At 37.6% G+C, this 21,140-nt stretch overlaps 1 protein-coding gene and 1 non-coding gene across 5 annotated transcripts in view; both read right to left on the reverse strand.

The window, feature by feature from the left end:
* Positions 1–21,140, reverse strand: part of FHIT (fragile histidine triad diadenosine triphosphatase) — a 1,461,545-nt gene that overhangs the window by 1,293,542 nt on the left and 146,863 nt on the right. The window lies entirely within an intron of this gene.
* Positions 13,557–13,689, reverse strand: LOC123814628. Its single transcript, XR_006784963.1, has one exon. It is a non-coding gene; the product is annotated as a U11 spliceosomal RNA (small nuclear RNA).

Here is a 21,140-nt window from a genome sequence, read left to right on the forward strand (position 1 = left end):
CCTGGGACATAATTCCCCATCCTTTGGCTTGTCTCATTATGTAGACTGATTGGGTACCATCCTGGCAAAGGAAAAGAACATGTGAAGGTTCTTATCAGCCCGAAGAATCATTATCAGGTGAACAGAGTTTTGTAAACATCTTCCAACATTCAAGGAAAGTTTGAGTCTTCACAGTGAGTAACATGGTGAACTTCAATAATGCCTCAAGGGCATTATTTTGGAAAACACATGCACACTCAGGCTATGGTGGGCTTATTATTCTATTAGTAAGGAAATTTCAAAATGCAAATACAGATGATGTCTTGTATTTACATTTCATAATGATCTGACTGTTTCATTTTTACATGTCAGTTTTTAAATACCTTAAATTTATAGAACCATGGTCTGCAAACATAAGGAGAAACCCTGAGATCAAGCAGTCTAATCCAAGAGAATATAAGATGCACAGCTCCTTAGGGGTCAACACAGAAAATAAGTTGCTTTACTCCTGGATTAATGAGTAGTCTTTTCCAAAATAATGTGTGTGGTTCCTTATGAAACCAACCCTTAATCATGGTGGTAATAAAGGTGAGAAACAAGTTAATTTCAACCAGATGACAAACCAAATTCTTCATTTAGCCATTGGTTACTGTGCTGGTCAGAATTAGGTTAAGCTGCACGTGAGGCACTCCCTTAACTTCCTACCCCCAAAATTAACAATGGCTTAAACACACAAGCTTTTATTCTCTCATTTAACAAGTTTGAAGGCAAGCAATCCAGGGCAGGTATGGCAATTCTACAAATTTATTACAGACCCAGATGCCTTCTAACTTACTACTCCATTACTACAGGGTGGCCTTCCTTAACATAGTCCAAAGCTATAGATAAGCCATTATATCTCCATCCCAGTCAGAAGCAAGAAAGAACTTTGACATCCTGCCTCTTTAAGGATTCTCCTAGTTTGGATTCTCCTAAAAGCAGAGCCTCAGACAAGGACCAAGGGCATAGACTCAGACAGCTTATTTGCAAGGTGATCCTTGGAAATTGGATTAAGAGTAAAGGGAAGTATGAACTAGAAAGGAAGGGGGACAGCAATAAAGCATGCATCAAGCTGGTTATATCTATGGGCAACTGAAATAATATCTCGAGCTTCTCAGGACCACATGAGGAACTGTGCAGAGTGTATCTCACAACCCTGCATCTAACTGACAAAGACTGGGGCAATTATCTATCAACTCCAGGTTCTCCAGAGGTCAAACTGATAGAGTCTGATCCACAGCCAGCCATTCACCACAGATCACATGGCTAGCATAAACTTTTCGGCATGGCCCAATTTCTTAGGTATACAAAGTCACTCCAATCCCATAGGATATTTCAAGGTCTCGGGACTATCTCCCAGGATCAGTCAAAGATAGTCTTTTCCTCCGGTCATGCAGAGTTTTAACACCCCAAGCCTGCTAAATTAACTAACCCTTTACTACACAACCTGTTTGGTGAGAACTTAGTCACACAGCCATACCCACCTGCAATGTAAGTAGGAAAAGCAAACTTTGTTCTTGGCAGCCATATGTCTACTAACATTTGGGAATTCTGTTTCTGTCTTCCAGTGGTTCTCAAACTTGAGCATATCAGAACCACATGGAGAGCTTGTTTAACTCAACTGCAAACACCTCACCAACCCCACCCCTACAGTTTCTGATTCAGTAGGTCTGGGGTAAGGACTGTAAATTTCCATTTCAACAAGTCCTCATATATAGTAGCTTTCTCTTACTGTCAGAAAAAATTATCACAAATTTAGGGCTTAAAACATTGCAAATTCACTATGTCACTGTTCTGCAGGTCAGAAGGCTGACATATGTTTCACCAGGCTAAAATTCAGATGTAAGCACACCATATTCCTCTCTGGAGGCTCCAGGAAAGGCTCTGTGTCATTGCTCATCCAGGCTGTTCGCAGAATTCAGTTCTGAGGTCCCCGTTTCCTTATTGGCTGTGAGCTGATGGTTGTTCTCAGCTTCTGGAGGCTGCCCACATTGCTCAGCACGTGGATTCCTCCCTCCCTCCTCAAGTCAGTAATGATGTTTTCTGTTCTTTCAATGCTTTGAATCTTTCCTGCCTCTTGTATCAACTCTCTCTGATTGCAGTCTGAAAAGCTTTTTTGATTTTAAGAGCTCACATAATTTCACTGGGCTCACCCAGATCATCCAGAATGATCCCAACATCTCAGCCAATAATCTATAAATTACATATGCAAATTACCTTTTGACATACTCACCCATTTTGGACATTAGAGTGTAGACATTTTTAGGAGAAGCCATAATTGTGCTCACCATACCATTTCATTCTGATGCTGCTAATTCTGGGACCATACTTTGAGAAGCACTACTAGAGCAAAGGCAAGAACTACCAGTCTCTTCTGCAGCAGTAGCTTTATTTTACATTGTTTAAAACTGTTGCTAAATGCTTGTAACAAATGAATTGACTGAAGTTTTAGCTCTTCACTGGGCCCTATGTCTGCTCAAAAAGTAATGAAAAAGGGGGCACAAAGGGAGACCCAATAAAAGAAAAACAAGGAACTAAAATCACCCCAGGATTACATAATCAACTCTTGAATAATCTAGCCATTCCTTACACTATAGTTAGTGAAATTCTTAAAAGAAAGAGAGAGAATGCAAGCAAGGCACTCCTGGAAAAAAATAATAGAGAAAAATAACAGAATAAAAATAGAATAGAAAAAGAACAGAATAACAGAACAGAAAGCTTAACATGTTTTATGGCAGGACTGCTCATGGTCTTTAAAATGCTAATGGATACTGTGACCTCCAAGGACAACAGAGTTTCTCAAAACTGTCTGACCATGGACCAGTTTCTTTGTGGCACGTATCATGGAATTGGGCTCCTTGGAAAAGTAGTAAAGGTTGCTTTGGGGTGAAAGGTAGTAACTTAATGCACCTTTTAGGTTGGTGCTTTTCAACTTTGGCTGCACAAAACACTCCAAAAGGTTGCATACTATAATCATCTCAGAAGCTTTAAACACACACATAGGTCACACAACCCACAAATTCTGATATAATTGGTCTGGGTCATGGCATAGACATAGTGGCTATTTTCCACATTCCCCAAGTGATTCTATGGGGCAGCCAAGATTAAGGACCACTATTAAGCTGATGAACCTGTTCTCTCGACTCCTTTGGACTGTGCAGTTACTAATCACACAGTGAGAAAATAAGGTATGGTTCTGTGTATTTTAATTCTTGACCAGCCAAATTAAGAGTGTGATTTTGAGAATTAAAGGAGATAGTCTGGAATAGCAGAGAGTACAAAACAATTCCACACCTAACAATACCATCCTTTCTACCATCATATCCTGCCCAGTTGACTTTAATCCCCTGGTATTCCCAAAATTTAGCTCAATATTCCACACATGGTAGATGTTTAGTAAGTAATGTGGTATTTTTAAAATATACTTTATTGTTTATGCTATTACAGTTGTCCCAATTTTCCACTTTTGTCCCCCTCCACCCAGTACCCCCATTCCCTCCATCATCCCCATCTTATATTATGTCCATGGGTTGTGCATTATAAGTCCTTTGGCTTCTATATTTCCTATGCTGTTCTAAACATCCTCCTGTATATTTTGTTCCTATCAGTTATGCTTTTTAATTTCTGCCCCTTTTCCCCAATTCTCCCCCTTCCCCATCCCAGCTGACAACCCTCCAAATGATCTCCATATCTATGATTCTGTTCCTATTCTGCTTGTTTGCTTAGTTTCTCTTTTATATTCAGTTGTTGATAATTGTGAATTTATTGCCATTTTAATGTTCATAGTTTTGATCTTCTTTTTCTTATATAATTCCCTTTAACATTTCATGAAATAATGGCTTGGTGATGATGAACTCTTTAGCTTTGCCTTGTCTGGGAAGCACTTTATCTGCACTTCCATTCTAAATGATAGCTTTGCTGGATAGAATAGTCTAGGAGGAAGGTCCTTGCTTATCATCACTTTGAATACTTCTTGACAGTCTCTTATCTCCTGCAAAGTTTCTTTTGTTGCTTTCATTCTCCAAGTACCTTCTCTAAGTTCTGGGAGGATCACCCCCATCCCTGTGCACCTCGGCACACCTATTCAGTACTACTCAGGCAGCTGAACTCTAGGTCATAAGAGGACCACATACTCCAGTGCCCTTGTATTCTGCTCCCAACCAGTCAGACCCTGTAGGAAATAAATTTACCCCAGTTGCTGCTCTGAAAAAAAAAAGTTTCTTTTGAAAAATCAGCTGATACAGGAGTCTTATGGACACTCCTTTATAGGTAACTCTGCTTTTCTCTTGCTGCTTTTAAGATTCTCTCTTTATTTTTAATTTTTGGCATTTTAATTATGATGTGTCTTGGTGTGATCCTCTTTGGGTCCAACTTGTTTGGGACTCTGTGCTTCCTGGACTTGTATGTCTATTTCCTTCACCAAATTAGGGAAGTTTTCTTTCATTATTTTTTCAAGTAAGTTTTCAATTTCTTGATCTTCCTCTTTTCTTTCTGGCATCTTGATGATTCAGACGTTGGTACATTTGGAGATGTCCCAGAGGATCCTTACACCATCCTTATTTGTTTTTTTTATTCTTTTTTCTTCTTACTGTTCTGGTTGAATGCTTATTTCTACCTTATTTTCCAAATCATTGATTTGAATCTTGGCTTCCTCCCCTCCACTGATGGTTCCCCACAGATTTTTCTTTATTTCACTTAGTGTAGACTTCATTTCTTCCTTTATATTGATGCCATACTCAGTGAGTTCTTTGAGCATACTAATCACCAGTGTTTTGAACTCTGCATCTGATGGGTTGGTTATCTGTTTCATTTAGTTCTTTTCTGGGGTTTTGTTCTGTTCTTTCATTTGGGCCATATTTCTTTGTCTCCTCAACTTGGCAGTCTCCCTGTGTTTGTTTCTGTGTATTATGTAGAGCTGCTTTGACTTCCTGTCTTAGTAGCGTGAACTACTGTAGAAAAGGCACCTGCAAATTGTGTGGGGTAGAGCCTTAGGTAATCACCAGGGCAGAGCTACTTGCTTCAACACTATGTGGCTCTGTGTGTGGGGAGGGCTCAGAGAGGACACAATGCCTCTGTCTGGCTTCTGAGATTTGCCCCATTTCCAGTCACTTCATATACTTCCCACATGTGTTTGGTGCCCTTCCAGTTGTTGTCTTGGTGCTGATTCCCAGAGTGGGTGAGTTTGCATATGTTCTAAGTCTGTGCAGGCCCTTTAAATGGAGTCTCCTGAAAATCCAGCAGCTTCTTCTGTACCCAAACCCCCACTGGTTTTTACAGCGAGAAGTTACAGAGATTATCTTCCCAATACTGGAAACCTGAGCTGTATGGTGGCCTGGGGCTGGGATCACTTGTGCCCAAGTTATCCCTTCTGATTTTTATCCACCATACATGAATGTGGGACCATCCATTATACTACCACTACCTCTTCAGCCACATCCCATCTCAGCTCCTCTCCACTCATCTCCACAACTCTGCCCCTCCTATCCATCTGAATAAATGTGGCTTCTTTAAATCCTTGGTTGTCAGACTTCTATACAGCTCAATTTTCTGATGGTTTTGTGTGCTATTTGTTTTGAGATCCAGTTGTAATTCTTTCCTGGGTTACATGAGGAGGCAAAGCATGTCTACCTATGCCTCCATTTTGACCAGAAGTCTAATGTCATATGTATTCAAATATGAACAAAACCTTCCTCAAAATGTGTATCCTGAAAGAATCAAGCTTCAGTGAAACATCCATGCATGCTAGCTATGAACAGATAAGAGGATTAGATAAGCAAGGATTAGATCGGGAAAGTGCATTTTGATTTGCATGGTACCCTGCACACAGACCTTAACTGATCATTATTTAATGTGTGAAAGAATAAATGGATTAATGAACTCATAAATTTCAGCATAAAAAGGTAGGCATAAAGTATGGCAAAGCATGAAGTAATTGGTTGAAGGCCAGATTGTGGATTCCAGAGCAGGAAGTACAGTTCAGAGAAGAGGTAGACATTCAACATACTGTGTCTCCTCCTCCAGGTTTGTGTAGGTCACTGAAGACATTTGGCATGCCAGCAAAAATTACTCAGAGATCTCTGTTGAAATGGAAGGACTCACTGGGAAATTTGCAAATCTCAGCTGCCTCTAATTCACCTCTTTCTTCCCATCCTATTATGTTCCAGTGCAATCTTTCTGGCTCCACCTAGATGACGGGAGAAGGAATAGTGCACAAGAACCTCCTGCCTTCTACTCCTTTTCTTTGCTAACAACATGGTGCTGCCCAGCAATTACCAATTGCCCCTTTCCAGGACACCTTTTGAGAGCATCTCCCTTGGACAACCCTGGATAAATAACACCAGTGTTATGTCTTATGGATACATGTACTACTAGCAAATGCCCAGTCCTAAGATAATGTAGCCTGTCATCCAATGTCCTGTCATCTAATTCATGGTGCTGTTTATCTTGGCTTCAGGAGAATGAATTATTGGTATATTCAGTAAGTCTCTTACCACCTTTCCTCTTCTCCATTATCATGAAAGTTAAAATTATTTATTTATGAACAAAATAAATTACTTGACCTGAACATTTTAATGATGCACTAGCACTTATGGAGATTTTTATTTCAATTTTGTTAGACATACAATATCAAACATCACATTGGTACATATTGTTCAGGGTTTGTTTTCTCCCTCAATATCTAATAATAGATGGGGGTCCATTCTGGCCTTGTGTAATTAATACAAGAAAGCATAATGAACCCTCAGAAGTCAACCCTTGAGAAAATGAAAACAGGGTAACAGCAATAATTTATCTGTGGATTGTAAGGCCTTTAAAAATAACTTCTAAACTACTCCAAAAGAAAAAAAGAAAAACAAAAGACCTCCAAGACAAGAGCATCAAGAAAGAGCCAGACACTTTCATAGATTGTTGTTGGGAACATAGAGTGTACATTTCTGAATTGCAAGTTAGCAATATGCATAAAAAATTCACAGCTTTAAAATGTTCATTTCCCGACTCATTATTTCAAGGACTGTATCCTGAGAAATAAAAGATGTGCCCAAAGATATATCATACATGGATGCTTATTGACAGTTACTTTCCATAAAGAGAAATTGAGAGAAATGTACAGGTCTACAAATAAGGGGCTTGTTTAATACATTTTGTTACTACAAAATGGATCATCATGCAGATATTAAAAAATGATGTTCCTGAAGAATTATAGTTCATAAGAAAATGCATAGAAATCTACATGCTATAAAGTTAAATGAAACAGAAAGATGTAAAATAGGCTATGCACCCTATATTCAATATGTTTATAATGTATACTTACATCTATGTTTATATATTTGCACATTATTCTACACATAACGTGATCAATAAATATTTCTGAGTGTATAAGTGGTCTGTATGTGCACATGGGTGTGTAGAAAGACAAAGATGAAATACTACAAAATGTTAATAGTGGTATTGGCTAGGCAATGGAATTCTGGAGGATGCTTATTTTCTTTTATATTTTCTAAATTACCCCAATGAACATGTTATTTTTATATTCTAAAAATATTATTACAAACTTTTGGGCTAAAGAAATTCATTGCCATTCTTGCTTGAGTATCCCAACGATGCAAGCATTCTGTTGCTAGATATCCCCCTCCCTGTTTGGTCTCTTCCAGGATCCACAGCTTTGGAGCTGTAATTATTTGGATTCAAACTCCAGTTTTCCACTTTAGAGCTGTCTGACCTTGGTCAGGATAATTCACCTCTTTGGGTGTTCTGTACCTCAAGCATAGAATTATTGGGAAAAATAAATGAGAAGTGCTGACTATCTATACAAAAGTCACTTATCCTTCCCCTTCTTTTAAATAAGACCTGACTCTGATTTTGTTTACTTACTGGCAGCCCATGCCTCAAACCCAGGGAAGAGGCTGGGTGCTAGTCAGCCCCAGACTTGACTGGACCAGGACAAGCATGGTAACTTCTTTTTCCTTACAAAGGACTGTTTTAGGGTACGGTTTGAAATTATGGACAAACAACTAAGAGAGGGAATTGTTGCAGGGCTTCTGGGAAAGTTTTCCTTATTCTCAAAGAAACAAAGGACACAAGAAAGGGTGAGTAGTCATCTCCATTCCTGGCCTTCACACACTATATCAGCATATACAGAAATACGCTAGTCAATCTGGACCATAAGGGGACAAGCCTGCACAGGAAAGTAATACATGGAAGAGGCAGAAATAAAAGATGAAAAGAACCCTAGTTTTCATAATGCTGCTGAATTCTTGAAAGGCCTTATTTACTTCATCTACATTTTAACATCTTTTGTTTAAGTCAGTTGAACTGGGATTTCTAATACATTCTGAAAGAATCATAAGTGATACGGAAAAAATACCCACCAAGCCCTGGACAAAGAGCTGAGTTCAACAAACACTAGTCTTTCCTTCTTTCTCTCATCCTCCAAATTTATGAAGTCTGTCCAGAAAAAGTCCAACTCTTGTTAATATAATGAGAATGGTTTGCAAAATCTTGATGTAACCTGGCAGCCAAGGAGAGTGGACTGGAATGTGCATGCGTGAACAATGATGGCTTCACTGTACTAGTCAGTGGAGGTGGTAAGTGCTGTTGAGTGAGCACATGTACTGTGTGGCCATCACATTCAAAATGACTGAATAAAGCAACAAATCTTCATCAAATTTTACATCAAGCTTAAACATTCTTCTTCCACGGAAGCTATTCAGATGATTCAGAAGGCTTCAGCTATGGGCAAGTGTGGATTGGCAGCTTCATCACAACAATGTGCCTGCTCATGCATTGTGTTGCAGAGTTTTTTGGCCAAACATCAAATCACCTAAGAGACTCAGCCCCCTTATACCCTAGATTTGACACCCTGCAACTTCTGGCTTTTCCCAAAACTAAAATCACCTTTGAATGAGAGATTTCAGACCGTCAATGAGATTCAGGAAAATATGACAGGGTAGCTGATGGCGATTAGGAGAACTGTGTAAAGAGCAAGCACCTACTTTGAAGGGGACTGAGGAATCATTGTCCCATGTAAATGTTTCTTGTATCTTGTATCTTCTTCAATAAATGTCTCGATTTTTCATAGTACATGGCTGGATACTTTCTGGACAGACCTCCAATGTATAACAAATTTGTTTATAGTTTGTACACGTAGTTTACAGAAAAGGTGAAAAGAATAAAAGGGGTAAACAGACCTTTCCTTCCCTCCCGAAATATGCACAAGGGCCAAATTTTTCAATTTTAACATAAAGGCCCTAATAAATGATGGACAAAGTTTTCCAAGGAAGGATTTGTGCTGCAACAGATTATATCCTGCTAACAGGAATTATAGGTCTTTTCAAAAATCCCTGAAAATAAGAGACCTCCTTCAATCCCTCCCTCCCTGATGTCTTGAAAATCTGGCCAGAAGCAGTTCCTGATAGATAGAGCAGGATGGATAGAGTGTGTGCTAAGAGATCAACGATTTTCAACCTTTTTCATCTCATAGCACATATAAACTAATTGCTAAAATTCTGTGGTACACCAAAAAATAGGTATAATTTTGATTCATTTACACTGGATGGCTATTGTTGTGTTGGCTGATGTCATTTTTTTAAAATTTGACAATCTAAGGGGAAAGAGGTCAGTGCCCTTGACTAAACAGTCAAGTATTGCATGCTTTAAAAATTCTTGGGTGTGCCACAAGACACCAGTTGAAAATTGCTGTATTAGATCATAAGACAGCATTTGTTAATTGAAGTCATACACTGTAATAACTGTGTCTTCATCAAGTAATGAAGACTGACAAGTTACTTGGCCTATGAGGCTCTATAGTTAGAAAATAGGCACTTTTCTAAAAATGGCATTGATTAGAGTCAAGTGACTGGGCAATTACTCAATTTAGTTCCACATCACAGATTGAACAATCTCCTTTTCCCATATCCTATTGTATCTGATCCCAGTGGGTAAGAATAAACCAGCCTGAAATATACTTAGATATCTTCTATTTTGATGAAAAACAAAATATAAATTACTTAAAGTCTGGAATATTATCTATGATTTGGGCCTAATGTCCAAAAAGTACTTCCAAATGTGAACTTACAACATTCTACCAGCACTACAAAGAACTGACGAGTGTTCATGCCTTTGGGGGTTGCTTTGTGTGTTTTCTCTTTACGACTGTTGCTCCCCACCCCAGGATGTGGCACTCAATAGAAGGACGAACAGTGTCCTGCTGGCCCTGTTCCTATGTGTCATTTTGCTGCATTTCCAGTTAATGGCTTGACTGTAATGACTAGCAATTTAAATAATGGAGGCTGAAGCAGAGGCAGCTAAAGGACACAATGCAGAAATTGCCACAGTTTATCAACATCACTGGCACCCAGCTCTTCATTACCTCCTTGAAGAGGGTCCAAGTAGCTAGAGTGATGCTGTAAATACCGACTAAAACAAAGCAGCTGTTTATTCTTGATTCAGCATGGGGTATTTATAACAAACAAGTTGCGTTTCCCAGGCATGGGTTATTAGACACGAGAATGTAATTGATATTAACCAACTTTCAGGCTCCAGTAACTTTTTCTCACTTCACGTCAATTTAATTTTTTTTAAAGCATAAGTAGTGCATGCCAAATGGAAAACAAGAGTAAGAACACACAAAACCCCTTAAGCCTTTAGTACTAAGTGAAAAACAACTAACTCATTTATCTTATAGAATCCTTCAGAGGTTTGCCATAAACTTAGAAGAGCACACCACAGAGTCTTCGCTTTTTAAAAGGGTATTCAAGTGATTTTTGGAAACAAGACAGCTCTAACTACAATCTTGTTTTTGTTCAGAGCTAGAACAGTATGGAAGAGTGAAAATACTAATCTTGCACTTCTGTTAATACAGCAGAGGTTGAACATTGGTCCATTGTTCTGTTTCATTTGTAATATAGGGTAATGGCTGACTTAGTGTTTTAACATTGTGAAATACTTTTTGACATTTTTAAATTGAGAGATTTCACAGAAAATGCTGGAAGCTCTGACCCCACATGAGGCAAACCATGGGGGCAGAGTTGAGGTTGCTGCCATTGAAGTGGGGAAAGCATTCAGCAGTTTGCCTCGACTGCACTAGCTGCTATAGTCTCCCTGCCACTGAAGCCAAATGTCAATTAACTCCTCTTTTCTTAAGTGTAGTGTTAGTTTTCTTACAGTAAAGGTCAAATACAAATATTTCACATTGGTATGTCTCCATCACAAGTGGAAAAAAAGATGGGTTAAGGGAACTGAGCATTTCAGGAAAAACAAAGAGAATGAAGAAGACATAACTCTCTACACTACAAAATGTCTTACCTAACCTCCTTTGTTCAGTAACAGAATCTACCCTGGTGGCTTCCAAGGCCATTTAAATGGGTGACCTTTTGTAAAAAGCATCAAGCTGGAAGTTCTGTGGAAGTGATGGCAGACATGGAAAAGTCAGGCTCAGACAAGAGCTATAAGACCAAAAATGGAGAAGCAAGCACTCTTCCTGTATGAAAAACTGAGCAAGTAACAAGCACGTCCTGGTGTCCCACCAAAAACGTCTTCATCTATGGCCAAGCTCCTTTCAGAAAATAAGTCAAGTACTATAGGGAGCTGCTGTCACTCTGTGAAATCATCTGGACATTTGTGGTGAGAACTGCTGCATCAGCCTCTGATCTGATTTGCATGAGTGAACCCTCGCTGCCCACCTGGTTTTATTAGCTCTCTCCTCCTGCAAAGGGTGGGAAGAGTGCTAGAAGGGATGTTTGTTTTTAATGAAAGGAATAAACATACATGCACACACATACTCAGAAAATATTTTTTGATGGCATCCACACTCATAGGAGATTTCACTTGAAGATCTTTTTCTAGTTACCAAAAGAACTAAGTGTTAGGACCTAACAAATCAGAAATGATGTCAAGTTAGGAAGACCATTGCATAGAAATAAGCTAAAAAAGCTAAAACATTTCAGAGAACCAAATGAAGTCAGTAGAAAGATAATCTTTTTTACTAAATCTCATACTAAAGAACCCAAGGAAATTTTTTCAATATAACAGGAAAATCAAACAAAGAGTCAAGTATGGAACAAGTGTATATTACTTTCATACAATCTGCCAAGCACTGTATATACATTTTAACAAATTTTGATAATAAACAATACTTTATTTTCTTCATTTATTTATTTATTTTTTAAAGTTTTTTTAATTTTTATTTATTTTTTTAGAAAGGGGAAGGGAGGGAGAAAGAGAGAGAGAGAAACATCAACGTGTGGTTGCCTCTCACATGGCTCCCACTGGGGACCCGGCCCGCAACGCAGGCATGTGCCCTGACTGAGAATCGAACTTGCAATGCTTTGGTTTGTAGCCCATGCTCAATCCACTGAGCTATGCCAGCCAGGGCCATTTATTTATTTTTTTAAGAGATTTTATGTATTTATTTTTAGAGAGAGAGGAAGGGAAGGAGAGAGGAACAGAAATATCAATGTGTGCTTGCCTCTAGTGAGCCTCTTACTGGGGACCTGGCCCATAACCCTGGCATGTGCCCTGACTGAGAATTGAATCAGTGACCCTTTGGTTAGCAGCCCACACTCAATCCACTGAGCTACACCAGCAAGGATTTGTTAACTGCCTTCTATGTGTCAGGCTACTCCAAGGATATAGAAATTTAAAGATATAGTTTTCCTATTGTTCAAGTTTTGAATCTAACAGAGAGACACTCTGATGAAAATAATAATTGTTATAAATGTAATAGCAATAACACAATGAGTTAGTAATGGCTATCATTGTGTGCTTACTATGTGCTAAGAATTGTGCTGAGTACTCACATTTTTTTCATTTAATGCCTCATAAGTGTCATCTGATCAAGATACTAATATCACCTTCATTTACAGAGAAGAAAAGTGAGCTATAGAAAGACTAAGTACTTTGCCTAAAGTTACACAGCTAACAAGTGCAAAATCTGAGATTTAGACACTGCCAGTTTTCTACACCAGGTCCACAGATTATCTGCCACATCAATCCAGTAAGACCTACAATGGAGATAAGCCAAGGACAATGGAAGCAGAGCGGGGGGCCCTTAAATGCTTTTTTATTTACAAAGGACTTTTCTATACAGAGAATAAGCTTCCAGAATTCATCAGCCATAAGAGGTGGTATTGGTAGAAAAAAATAATAGCCTTTCAAAATGGCTTAGTCAAGATATGAATGCCAGAGATACAAATGGCTAGTAAAAGAACCTGGGCTGGACCATATTTCATGAAGACAGGCACTTTGGTTTGTTGATCATTGTCACACACCTGCAACACAGTCCACAACCAGTAAACATTTGTTTAATGTTAGAATGGATGAAGACAGCCACACTTCAGAAAGACCACATTTAAGGCAGGTTTAATTCTGTCTGGGGTAAATCAAAGAAAGGCTCACTCTGACACTAAACTGGACTTGGAAGAATGTATGTGTTTGGACAGGTGAGATTGAGGTGACAGGAGCCGGAGGTCAATGGCCCAGGATGAACACAGGTATAGAAGCACAGAAGTCTTCATTCTTTCTCCTCCTCTGCCCCCCAAACAGGCACAATATCAACAATCAACAGCTGCCTAGATACCAAAAAGTTACACTTCCCAAATCTTTTGATGTTGATTCTGCACATAGAACAATCAAGCTGCCCTACATGTGCTACTCATGACAGAAGCCCGTGTTTCTTTTTTAAGTCTACACTTTGTATCCTACATTTTACCCATCTCACAACGTGAGGCAAGTTTTCTTATCTCTCTCCTCCATCACTGCCCTCAATGAGGGCAAGCACTATCTTCATTAAATTCCCAGTAACTGAGCCCTGGCTGGCGTAGCTCAGTGGATTGAGCTCGGGCTGTGAACCAAAGTGTCGCAGGTTCGACTCCCAGTCAGGGTACATGCCTGGGTTGCAGGCCATGACCCCCAGCAACCGCACATTGATATTTCTCTCTCTCTCTCTCTCTCTTTCTCCCTCCCTTCCCTCTCTGAAAATAAATAAGTAAAATCTTTAAAAAAAATTCCCAGCACCTTGCAAACAGCCTGGCATAAAACAGGTACTCAATAAATATCTTAGAAGTAATTGTTAGTTTAGTGAATAGCATGACTGATGGACTGATTGGTTATTTTGATAATAATGAGTCAAAGAGAGCTGTAGAAGGTTGCTGCTGTAGTTCAGGGGGACACGTCTCTTTATAAAGGCCCAGAAGCATTTATTAAAGTAGGCACTTTGCTGAGCAGGAAGACCAGAATCACTAGTTGGTCAAGGGGGACAACAAGTCAGAGAAAAGCAGAGCCAGTGGGCAGCTGCTAGAGAGACTACAATTCCACAGGACAATAAGCCATTAGCATGCAACACTGGGTAATCTGATTTTCATAACAGACAGATTTATTATGACTTCCAAATATATAAATCCCAGGTTATGCTTTACAGCTAACCTAACAACTTGATATATGTGTCTGACATCCCATCTTAAAATCAGATTCCAGCTTCTAATTAATTTTTATCACCCATCACTATAACCAGAGAGGCAGAAGATCTCAGTGGGATAAACAATAGATAGGATATTAGTCGTTCCTATTTTGTGATGCATTCTCCATCAAGACATTGAGTTTCCTTTTTCTTCCCTACAAAAAAAGGGGCAGTACCCATGTTTCTCCCTATGACTTTTATGAAGAATGAATGGAGAGCATTTACAGGAACCTGTAGTCACTGTTACTATGAAGTAACCACCCCCTCTCCTCTACTCCTACCCTCACCTTTTATCCCATCCCCCATACACAAATTAGAATGACATCATTCTAGTCAGTTTAAAGACTGATCATTGCTTAGGTGTTACCATACATCTTGCTTTCTCTCGTAATATTTTTATTAAGTAACTCTGGGAACTGAGTTACAAACTCCATGAGGATCTGACTTTAAACCAATAATAATGATCATAAAAGCTGAAAAAACTACCAACAGCTTTTTATATAGTCTAAACAACATTCCTAATTCACTCACAGCCAGATTGTTAAAAGTGCAAAGTAATACAATAGTAGCTGAAGAAGTTCTGTAATTTGCTGATTTCCTTAAAATGAGCACTGTCTGTATTTCTAAATATAATATTAATATATGCATATAATTTTAAAAACATTTTCTTCCATCTCCTTTTCCCAAATAAGAAAGTCAAAATGGTTACCACAGGCCAGGTGAAGAAACAAACAGCTGGCCACGTTCATTTTTTTTTATTTTAATAATGAGTTCTCACTATGTGCCAGGCACTATTCTCAATCTTTTAAATGTTTTAAATCCTCCCCACAGCTCTATAAAATATCATAATTTTCTCCTTGTGACATATGAGAAAACTCAGGCGCACAGAAGTTAGAAAAGTTGCTGGCAGTCACACAAACTGCTAAGTAATACAGCTGAGATTTCAATTGAGGCTGATAGCTGAGAGTCTACCACCTTCATCCTAACAAATACACTGCCTTAGGGGCTTAAGAGAGATCTTACTAAATAAAGTAAAGTATAAATAGCCAATGTGTTTCCTCAAACCATCTATATCCAAACTATACAATCTACCTCACATTGAGAACACCACTGTATTTCTGGCTTTCTGTAAGCAGATTTAAATAAATGTGGGTAATAGCCTATTTACCTACCACAGGATGGAACTAGCAGGAAGAATACTTTTTTTTTCAGGGAAAAAAAAATGTTACCTGATGGGCATCCTGAATCACAAAGGCTGACATGTTTTCTCTTTCACAACAGTGAAAATGGGTATGTATTTTTTTAATCTGAAAAATATCTCCTCCTCATTTTGTTACAAGTAAATGGTTTCTAAATCTCCTGTGCCTAATGCATTTGATGGTGTGAAAGACACATTGTTAAGCACACACACACACACACTCACACACACACATATACGAGTATACATGTGCTTGGTGCTCATTTTGTCTTTAGCTGAGCCCTGAAAACGCTTAAAAAAATAATGGATTCACATAATAGCAAAGAGAAGTTCATGCATTTGCCCTTCAGGCTACATAATACTGTATTTCCATTCATAAAATTATATATTCTCCCTGCAAAATCAAGCAAATATACAAAATATTTTTATTCCCCCCAAAAAAGTTTATTTGTGAGGATGGAACATGTCCAGCAAAAATAATAATAACTTGAAATAAATAAAGTTTTTAATTAAAAATATCATTAAAAACTTAAAGTATTTCCTTTTTTTCTTAGATGAATTTATACCAACATAGAAATCAAACAATCATTTGAAAGAACTCATAAAGCATCCATACCACAACTAATCTATATGGCTGATTTGTAAGTTTTAAATACTTTTAATAAAACTGTATTTTGACTCTAGCAGTATTTAGTTGGCTTTATCAAAGCATTTAATTACAAAATAAGATCAATGACATTCAGATGAAACCACACACAATATAATCAAATCCTTAGCATGAAACCCTTCATTCTGGGCATTTCTCATCCTGAGGTCTGTTTTCCGGGTCCTCTAGAGTTTAAAATAGCCTCTCCAATAACACCACATGCCCTACCTCCCCTTTGCCCTTGGAATTATTAGAGCACAATGTAATTCTTTAACAAGCCTTAGGAAAATATTATTGGAATGCATGGCAAAAATGCAAAGATAAAATAGAACTAGGGGGGAATATCCAACTTTTTTAAAAATGGAAAATCAATTACTGTTCTTAATAACAGTAGTAATAGCTTTTGTGCTAAGAAAAATTGCCCAGAGACAAAATAGATGTTCAATATTACAGTATACTAATGAGTACATTTACATATAATTTTATGATATTTATGTCCAAGACTAACTCCAAGTAGAATTTAGTATCAATAGGAGTTTACAATATCCATTCACTTTTCTTCTAATCATATCAGTTATTTTTCTTCTGGATCTAACAATGAGCTCAGACAGCTTTGAAAGTGATGGATTTGTGGGGCATTTCCCACCAATGTCCCAACATTGCCACTGTCTCAGCAGGAGAAAAAACAATGAGAAAGTTTATTTGAATTCACATGCAGGCCCTGAATAAAATCTGCTCGAACAGGAAGGAGGCCTTGTCAAAGGCCCACTGCAAAAAGAGGAAGACACAGAAACACAAACTTAGAAAGACTTTGGTGCCTCTCCCTCTCATGGTGCCCTGGAGAGAAGTCTCTGACATGGTGCCTTCTCCCTCTGCCCCTGAAAAGATGAAAAGAATACAGGCCTTAACAAATATCCTATTACTCAGAATTGAGAAACAGAAAGGGAAATGCGACAAATTTGCAGTAACCCCGCTTCCTTGTACAGATTTTCAGGAGCATAATAAAAGAGAGGCTGTGTCTCCAGGGTTCCACTTCCAGCTGTTCCCACAAGTTGGAAAAAACAAGAAGGGACATGTTCACTGCTAACACTGACCTGTGCCCGTGCTGCCATTCTTCCAAACACCTGTTAGGGATGGTGTAACCCTACTCCAAAATGCTTTGAGAAGATATATTCCTGACTGGACAAGGAGATTTTGGTGAATTCCTGGCTTAATGTAGAATGAGAAACAAAACACTGTCTTCAGGTGCCCAAACCTTGATGTATTATGTTCTCCCACCTGCTAAAAACATCATTGTACCCATAATTAAATGTTTAAATGTTGCTTTGATGGTCCATGTTAAAAATTCAGTTTGGTCAATTCAGTTGCCCCATTCCCCTTGGATAATGAAAACAGGTAGTCATCCTTACCTATGTCTTTTCCATTCTCCCTGTATTAGTTTGCTAATACTTATGTAACAAAATGCCACAAAATGGGTGGCTTAAAGGAAAGAAATATATTGTCTTACAGTTCTAGAAATTGGAAATCTTAAATCAAGGCACCAGCAAGGCCATGCTTCCTCCAAAACTCTAAGCAGAACCCTTTCTTACCTCCTTGATTCTTGTGATGACAATCCATCTTTGACATTTCTTTGCTTGCAACTACATTACCCAACCTCCATCTCTGTCACATTCTCCCCTCATGAATCTGTCTCTTTTCCTGTAAGGACACCAGTCATATCATATTAAGGGCCCATCCTATTCCAGTATGGCCTCATCTTAACTGACTATATCTTCAATGACCACATTTCCAATAAGGTCACACTGCGTGACAATGGAGGTTAGGATTTCAAACATCTTTTGGGAGCAAAACTACTCAACCTATAAGGCTCCTATATTGAATTAATCGGCAAGTCATGACCAGACTATTTTCTACTGCCTCTCAAATCTGTCTGCTTTTTAATTATTAGAAATTCCTAAATCCTGACCTCATTTTGCTCTGCTTCAACCTATTCTCCAAAGATCTTACTTATTTAAATGTAACATACACACAAAAAATTACATCAGTTATAAAGAATTTTCACAGAATGCACATACCCAAGTAACCAACACTCAAATCATGAGATAAAACATAACCAGCACCCCAGAAACACACTTCTTACCCCCTCTCAATTAATTACCCATGCTCCATCCCAAAGGTAACCATTATCTTGACCTCTAAAAACATGAATTAGTTTTACATGGTTTGGAATTTAAGTGAATGGTGTCATATAGTAGATACACTTTTGTGTCTAACTTTTGTTAGTGAGGCTCATTCTTGTTGTTACAAGTAAAAATAATTGATTCATCTCATTTACTTTATAAATACTTCATTGTAGGAATATACCATTTATTTATTCATTATACTGTTGATGACCACTCACATTAAGTTCCCCTTTAAGGTCTTATTAAAAACAGTGGTGCTACAGACATTCTCACAGTTTTAAGTATACATCTAGTAGAAATGCACAGTCATAGGGCACATCATTATTCATCTTCAATAGACATTGCCAGTTTTCCAAAGTCATTGTATTAATTTTCAGCAGTTTGGCACTGCATGAGAATTCCAGTTGCTTCATATCTTTGTCAACATTTGGTATCATCAGTCTTTCTTCAGTTTAACCATTTTTAAGTGTGTATTATTATCTCTGTCCCTTTATTTTGCATTTCGATGATGACTAAATTTGATTAAAAATTTTTCATATGCTCATTAGCCATATGGATATCCTCTTGTGAAGAGCTTGTTCAAATCCATTACCCATTTTTCCATGGGTTACCTTTTTTTCTTAATGATTTGTAGAGGATACTTATATAGTCTGAATGTATGTCCTTTGTCACATATACCTACAATTATCACTTCCCATTCTGTGGATTGCCCTTTATCTCCCTTTATGGTGTCCTTGATACAAAACCTTTTCACTTTAATGTAGTCTAATATATTTATCTTTTCCATTTTTGCTACATTTAAATAATAATTTTATTGAGATGCAATTCACATACTATCCAATTCACCCATTTAAAGTATAGAATTCACAACCTTTTAGTATTTTCACAGGGTTGTTCAACAATTACTTTAATATAATTTTAGAATATTCAAATCACCCAAAAAACAAACCCTATACCCACCAGCTGTCACTTCCCATTCCTTCCAACTTCCTCACCAAGGCCTAAGTAAGTATTAATCCTCTTTCTCTCTCTACTGAATAGTCTATTCTAGATATTTCACATGTATTGAATTATGTAATCTTATAGTCTTTTTTGACAGGTTTCTTCCAGTTAGCATAATGTTTTCAAGGATCATCTATGTTATAGTGCATATTATTACTTCATTTCTTTTTCTTGTTGAGTAATATTCCATTGTATGGATATATCACCTTAATCTATCCATTCATCAGTTGATTAACATTTGAGTCACTTCTAATTTTTTGGCTATTATAAATACCACTTCTTGGTTAGTATTGTGTGTGTGTGTGTGTGTGTGTGTGTGTGTGTGTCCTGTTTAAGCAATATTTGGCTACAACAAAACCACAAAGATATTTTACTATGTTATCTTCTAGATGCCTTACAGTTTTATCTCTCACATTCAGATTAACAAGCCAACTGAAATTTATCTTGCTTATGATGTGAGAAAGAAGTCTAAATTATTTTTTCCCCACATGAAAACCCAAATTTCTCAGTACCATTTACGGAAAAGATTCATCACTTTCTCACTGCTCTGCATTGAGCATCTTTCTCAAAAATCAAATGCTCCTATATGTATGACTCTATTTCTGTGTTTTCTATTCTGTTCCATTGCACTATTTGTTTATCCTGTGCAATAGCACACTGTCCTAATTATTGTAGCTTTATAATATATGGATATATGATAGTTTGCATCCACCAACTTTATTCTGGTTCTTCTTCAATTATCTTGCCTATTTTTGGCCCTACGCATTCTGGTATTTTGGTTGGGGTTGCACTGTATTTAGAAATAAATTTGGAGAGAACAGACCTCTTTTTGGGCCACCCATTCCATGAATATATTATGTCCTTCCATTTATTTAGGTTCTCTTTAATTTCTCTCAGTAGTATTCTATACTTTTCTCTGTAAAGATCTAACACATCTTTTGTTAAGATTTATTCCTGCTTGTAATATTTTAACCTACTTTAAATGATAACTGTTAAAAATATTTTTATTAAGGTAGAATTTACATACTATGAAATTTACCCATTTTAAATGTTTAATGAGTTTTAGTAAATTATACATCTGTGCAACCATAACCACAATCTAGTTCTAAAACATGTCTATCCACCCAAAAAGTAAACTCACACCCACTTGCAGCTAAACCCCACTCCCATACCAAGCAACAACTGATTCACTCTTCTTCTCTATAGTTTTGCCTTTTCTAGAAATTTCATAAAAATTGAATCATAAAGGATATAATCTTTTGCATCATATTCTTTCACTTAGCATAATGTTTTTAAGTGTATCTAGCTTGTTTCATGTGTCAGCAGTTCATTTCTTTATATTGTTCCATAAAACTTCCTTATATAAATATACCTATTTTTGTTTACCCATTTTCAGTTTGTAGTTATTTGGCCTGCTTCAGACCTGGGGCCAATATGAATAACATTGCTATGAATGTTCACATGTGAGTCTTTGTGTAGACATAGATTCTCTATGAGTTTTACTTCAATCCTAGAACTGGAACTGCTAGATCATATGATAAGTATATGTTGAACTTTCTCAAAGACTGCCAAACTGTTTTCCAAAGTGGTTCTACCATTTACATTCATACCAGCAATTTTTCCATATCCTTGCCAACC

Source organism: Phyllostomus hastatus, unplaced genomic scaffold (assembly GCF_019186645.2).
Source record: "Phyllostomus hastatus isolate PE091 unplaced genomic scaffold, TTU_PhHast_1.1 phas_contig_16, whole genome shotgun sequence".
NCBI lineage: Eukaryota > Metazoa > Chordata > Mammalia > Chiroptera > Phyllostomidae > Phyllostomus > Phyllostomus hastatus.